Source organism: Nycticebus coucang, chromosome 6, assembly GCF_027406575.1.
Source record: "Nycticebus coucang isolate mNycCou1 chromosome 6, mNycCou1.pri, whole genome shotgun sequence".
Classification (NCBI taxonomy): domain Eukaryota; kingdom Metazoa; phylum Chordata; class Mammalia; order Primates; family Lorisidae; genus Nycticebus; species Nycticebus coucang.
The window spans coordinates 5,243,472-5,249,906 of record NC_069785.1 but is presented as its reverse complement, the minus strand read 5'-3'; the positions used below and the strand labels follow the sequence as shown (position 1 = coordinate 5,249,906).

The 6,435-nt window shown below is 44.0% G+C and overlaps 1 non-coding gene across 1 annotated transcript; it reads right to left on the bottom strand.

Annotated features, from left to right (window-relative positions):
- Nucleotides 1-899: 899 nt before the first annotated feature.
- LOC128589555 (small nucleolar RNA U85) lies at nucleotides 900-1,054 on the bottom strand. Its single transcript, XR_008381097.1, has one exon. It is a non-coding gene; the product is annotated as a small nucleolar RNA U85 (small nucleolar RNA).
- Between the last annotated feature and the right edge of the window lie 5,381 nt (nucleotides 1,055-6,435).

The following is a 6,435-nucleotide window of genomic DNA, read 5'->3' as shown; positions in this document are numbered from 1 at the left end:
CGGCCAGGGCAGTAACTCCTTCTTGGCTATTCTACCCTCCCATCACCATTCTAAGACTTCCCCTAACCCAACCTATATAGCTCTCTCTCTCCCCTCCTCCCTCCTCTTTCTCTTCTCTCAGTCTCTCCTCTCTCTCTCCCCGTCTCCCCCTACTCTCTTTTCTCTCTCTCTCTCTTTTCTCCCCTCTCTCTCTCCTTTTCTCTCCTCCTTGGTGCTGCTCTGCAGCATCCCTCCCTCACCAATAAAAACCTTTTGTACAAGCCTTAGTGGTCTGTGAGATCTCTGCCAGGCAAGTGCCCCCCCCTTCAGGTTGGCTGTTGTCAACAATAATGTTTTTTTTGTTTGTTTTTACCAAGTACAAAATAAAATACAGATGAGGTTTGTGAGATGTACAGAGACAGTTTCGCACCACTCCTAACATCCTTTCACAGCAGACTGGTTGAAAATCCCTGCTCTAATGACACGACCCCTCTGTTTTTTTGTTTGTTTTTGTAGCTGCAGGTAAATTTTAAGGCAATTTAAATTAAGGCAATGCTGAACACCAGGGTGTTTGGACGGGGTCTGCCAGACAGGAACTTTCTGCTCCAGAATGAATACTCTCCCAGCAGTCACCCCATTCCCAGGAGGCCACTTCTCAGACCCAAAGTTCAACCCCAAAGTTCAAGTCCATTAGCTATAAAGACTGATATCTAAGTGTAGAAAGGAAATGAAATATAACTACATCTGCAATTTTTAGGAAGTAAAAAAAATTTTTTGGAACCATAAATAAAAAATACTTTATCCAAAAATTTCTCTCTATTGACCAATTAGGGTGAAAACAAGCTTCCTTCAAGCTTAGAGGGGATGATGGATCAAGGACGGGTTAGTTGATAATGTTCCAGGGTTTTTTTTGTTGTTTGTTTGTTTTTTCCCTGTTCCTACTCCCTCACTCCAGTTGCCACAATTTCTCCCTAGCAACTGGAAGAATCCGCCCTACTGAAAAGAGGTAGCTTAAAAGAAAAACGTCTTATTGGTCTGCCCTCACAGTGAAGGCAATGTCCCAGCACTGAGAACCTCAGCTTCCCGAGTTACCAGCTAAGAGGAGCTGGGAGGAAGGGTTAGAAAAGGTTGGTTCAAAATAAGGACTACACACTGCTGCTGTGAGCCCCCAGAGAGGGACGGAGCCCCCCTTTCCTCTCACTCTACGCTTCTCTTCTCGGGCTCTCTCAGTGATTCCCAGGGCAAAACGACCCACGAGCCACATGATGCGTGTGGTCGAGGGCCTCTCGGGCCCCGGCCACCTGCTCTGGGTCAGGACACCGCTGGACAGGTCCTGGAAGGTGTGGATGCCAGAGAAGGTGGCTTGGAGGTCTTCCACCTGGTGACGAGCCGTGCTGCCTTGTCCTTCACGTTGGTGGGCAGACCCCAGATGCTGGACCCAAGGGAGACACGGTGGGACATGACCCCTTTGGTCAGGAGTAGACTGACAGAGATCATAGCATCTCACTGCCCAGATCAGCATCTCTCTTATGAGTTTAATTTGTTCCAGAGACTCTAAGTCAAAGTTCTCCCCAGCATCCCCCTACCATGTCCATAGCCTCAGGTGAAGTTCAGTCTACTCCCGATCAAAGAGATTTCCAATCAGTGTGCTGTGAGAAGATTTTAGGTGTGGTGTGAAATATTTAAAGATCATTAATTATTTTCGAAAGACGCTCAAAGCACAGTAAGTATACATTTTTTTTAGTCTTTTTTTTTGAGCAACATGTGCCCCAGAAGTGTAACCATGGGTTCAAGTGTACCATGAGATGAAAAAGGTTGAAAAACACTGGTCTAGATTCTCCTCCTCCTGCTCAGATTATCTCTAGCAGGGAGAGCTTTATCTGTATTTAAATCCAGGTTGGCCAAGAAACATTTGCACTTGGCGATTTTTCCCCCTCTCTCCAATCTCATTAACAGCAATGATAATATTTCATTCTTAAAGTCGGACATTTCCAACTCTTTCCATTATTTATTCTCAAAGCTTTCCTGCTTTAAAAAAAAAAAAGTGTGTTGTTTTAAATTGTCATGTATACATTAACACCAATTGATATCACAGATAGAGAAAAATGATCAATTTTATGAAAATTTTAAGACCCAGACTTGTATGTACTTGCATATAATTTGTGTTTATTTATCTTAACTCTCTGCCTGGTAGTTGCTTCTTAGAATAAGAGACCAAAATTGTTTAAGAAAAATAAAGGCTTTCAGGACAGGAACAAATGATAGACGGTATTGTGGCTATTCACTTATTCAGTGAACATTTTCTGGGAATCTCTAGCAGTGTGTGCTGAGACACAGGGGACAAAGCCCTCCACAGACTCACACCCCACCTGCCAACACACACCACCACCTTCTTCCATCAGCTCCTGGGCGGGCACAGCCTAGACAGTAGGAGACCTAGGTTTCCAATGAGTGTGAGGAGCTCTGGGGAAGAATCTGAAGAAGCCTGCTGAGTGATCGGAGAGATGAAATAAAAATTCAAGACTATGCTGAGGAAAGCTAAATCAAAAATAATGTGAGTTAAAAAAAATAGTCTTAAAATGCTGCAACCTGGGCAGCCATCACCCCACTTGCCTGGCTCACCTCAGACATGTTCAGGGAGGCCCCTTTAAGCCTGAGGTAGGTATGCTGGAGCTTAAGGGCCCCTGGCCTGTGGCTCTCAGCTCAGCTGTCCACCTGCACTTCCCCCAGTACTGGGCTGGTGATGAGGCCGCCCAGACCCCTTCAGGACTGAGAGAGTTGCTGCATGCGTCCAAGCCTCTGTGCCTTCCCAGAGCAGCCTGCCCCTCTCAAGGACACAAAGACCCAGGACTGTACCCTCTGCTCAGGATGACTTTGAGGGTCCCTTTTAGCTTCTAAGCTTCCAGTTGGTCGATTAAGGCCTTTTATTGGAACTATCACAACTCAATTTCTCTCTCTACCCAATCCTGCTTCTGTTCCTTCCCTCTCATGGGTGTTAATCCCAAAAACACCTTATAATAAATGTCCTACATATTCTCTCCTAACACCATCCAGAGTCTGCCCAGACGCCAAAGCAGCCGCACCTGCCAGCATCTTCCCTCCGAAGCGCAAACTTGTAGGAAAGCTCAGTAGCCAGTGAAACCCCACAAGCTATACTCAAGTTAAAAATGGATTACTCCACAATCTACTCTCTGGTCATTGCCCAAAGGTATTTTCAAAAATTCATGCTGATCTTCAGAGGTTAAGCTGCAACCAGGATAAAATTGAAAGTTTGTTTTCTCCAAGTCCTGACCATACAGAGATCCTGATCCTGATCCTGACCGACACGTGGACACAGACCAGACATTGGCCGAGGTCCTCAGTACGTCTGGAGGAGTTAATCTCCCAGGTGAGCTAGATGAAAGGTCGGAGAGCCCCAGAAAGCAGGAATCAGAATCAAACAAAATAAGACTTTATGAACCCACCTGCAAATGTTAGCAAACATTTCAACGTGGTGTGGATACAGACTTCACAGAACATCACGCAACCCTGGAAACAGAAAACTGACATGCTGAGTGGCCCTGTGGGGAGCTCTGCCCCAGCTTCTGAGCAGACAGAGGAAATCGGGGGCTCCCTCCTTGCTCTCTGGTTCTGTCTTATCCACTCTTCTCTCTCTCCAAAGTAGGGCCTTGGGGAATCAAAACATCCTGGGTGTCATTCTAGACTCATCATACGCTAGTTACGTAAAGTGGAACAAGTTATTAACCTCTTGCTGAGTCTCATACTCTTGTCCAAAAAATGAGAAATAAACAAAACTTCTGCAGTGCAGTTGGCAGGAATAACAACATCAAGGATCACTTCGCAGAGCCCCGTGGAGCCCCACACGGGGCACCACGCAGCACTGTGCTTCACATTCTCACCGAGCCGTGCACAGGAGTTAACTGGGAGCTTCCAAACATGCTGAGGCCTGGAGGGCATCCCAGAGCATCTGATATAATCAGTTTGGGGCGATGAGCATCAGAAATGTTTAAAGCTCTCCAGGTGGTTCTAAAGCACAACCAATGTTGAGAACTGTTGCTCTACGCAGATTAATTCTTCAGAGCCACGCAACTACCGTGTGTATGCAGCACCACTGCCCCCCCCCAACTTCCCCCAATTTTACAGATATGGAAATTAAGGTTTAGAAAGGGTGGAGGATTACTCAAGGGTAAAGAGTCAGTGGGGTACAGAGCTGAGAGTGGAAACCACACAGTATGACTGTCAGGGGCTCACGCACCAAGTCACACTGCCGGACTCCACCTGCTGAATGTGAACAAACATCTAGATGCTTTCCAGCCTTCGCAGAGGCTCCTGGAGACTCCACCTCTTTTATGCTTACCTGGATGGAGCTGGAACATATTCTTCTTAGTGAAGTATCTCAAGAACGGAAAGACCCAGGAAGGCTGTGTTGACCAGTGTGATGAAAATGTGTCAAACGGTCTAGGAAGCTAGTGTATGATGCCCCATGATCATATCAATGTACACAGCTATGATTTAATAATAAAAAAAAAGAATGGAAAGAAAAGTATCCAATATACTCACTATTATTATGAAACCAATATATAAACACGTACACACTCATACAAATGATAAAACACAAATATAGTCCAGAAAGAAAGAGGGGACAAGGAGAGGGGAGAGGAGGCGGGAGGAAAAGGTGAGTGGAGGGAGGGTATTTGGTGGGACCTCCCCTAACGCGCACAATGCAAGGGCACACGTCACAACCACCAAGAGCATATTATAAATGCCTTACCACAAAAAATGAGTGAGGTGATGATTATGTAAATCAGTTTTATTTAAGCATTCCACATTGTATACAAATTATCACATTGTACCCCATAAATGTACACAGTTAGGATTTAATAAAAATTAAGTAAAAAATAAAAAATAAAAAAGAATATGCTATAAATTGGGGATCTAATTTTGTTCCTCACTTTTTGGCTTCCCTCCCCTCCATTCTCTGCTCTTCACAATCCCCAGCCAAAAATGTTACTGGGAGTTAAGTAGGAAGGAACAATAGATACGATTTAGAAACATGGGCAAAATGGATCTAGAAAAAAATTATTTCTTCCTCCTCTTCTCCTTCCTAAAACTTGGCCATGAACATATCCTTCTTTTATGTCTAAAATATTTTAAAATAATGTTTACCTGGATGGACTTGAAATGCATTCTTCTTAGCCAAAGTATCTCAAGAATGGGGGAAAAAAATATCCAATGTGCTCAATACTAATATGAAACCAATATATAAACAATTACACACCCACACGAATGATAAAACACAAATATAGTCTAGCAAGGGAGACAGAGGGTGGGGGAGGAGGCGGGAGGGCGATTGATGGGATCTCACCTAATGTACACAATGTGAGGGTGTTCAGCCTACCCCCTGGGTGAAGGGCTCAACTACAACTTAAACTTTACTTTAGAATTGAAAACAATGTAACCTAAAAATTTGTATCCTCCTATTAACTTGAACTAAAAACATCTTTTAAAATAATTATTACAGATACTGAAAATGAGCATATATTGTTTTTTGTCTACATTATCATAATATAATTATATATTTAAAGTAGTCTGTTTATGGGGAGGCACCTGTGGCTCAAAGGAGTAGGGCACCGGCCCCATATGCCGGAGGTGGTGGGTTCAAACCCAGCCCCGGCCAAAAACTGAAAATAAAATAAAGTAGTCTGTTCACATGATGTCATACATATTTTTCCAGAAGATTTGTCTTATAACTCAATTAAGCAGCCTGGTACAGCTCTTTAGATAATATAAATATAGGTGATTTTACCATTAATTGGGCTTGAAATATTTTCATTAAAAGTTTCCCCCTAAAGAAAAAAAAAAAACATTTAGCCTGGTTATTCTGAAAGCTGATATTCAAATCTGTACGCTTGTAAAGTCACACAACACGACGTTTGCCTTCCCTTATTTGCTGGGCGTTCCTGGGTGCCCACAAGCCTTACCCTGTTCCCGGCACAAAGTAGGAGCTCAAAAAAATCCTTGATGCATGAACAAATGATACTTTCCTTGGCACTGCAATGAAGTTATAAAATCGGATTTCTTTTAGGAGCAGGAACACAACTCTCCAAAATGAAGCCTGAGGACAGGGCAGGGTGGACAGCAGCAAGGCAGGCAGGAAAGACAACCAGAAACCCCATGGCAGAGACCAGCTACGTTGCCCAGGAGGAAATATGTGGTTTCCTGAATTGTGCTCCTTCAAAGCCTTCAAACTTCGAATCATGACATGTGTAAACCATGTCAGGGGACCACCGCCCGCCATCTGCCACATTTGGGGGTTGTTCTTAAGATGTTTACATGATCGGGCTCTTCTCTCCCTAGCACTATTTCCAGAGGGAATAAGAAGTTGGAGACAGCTGTGACAGAAAAAATGAGGCTGCGAGAGCTGTAGTGGGTACTTCAGAAGATGAGCCATGCATA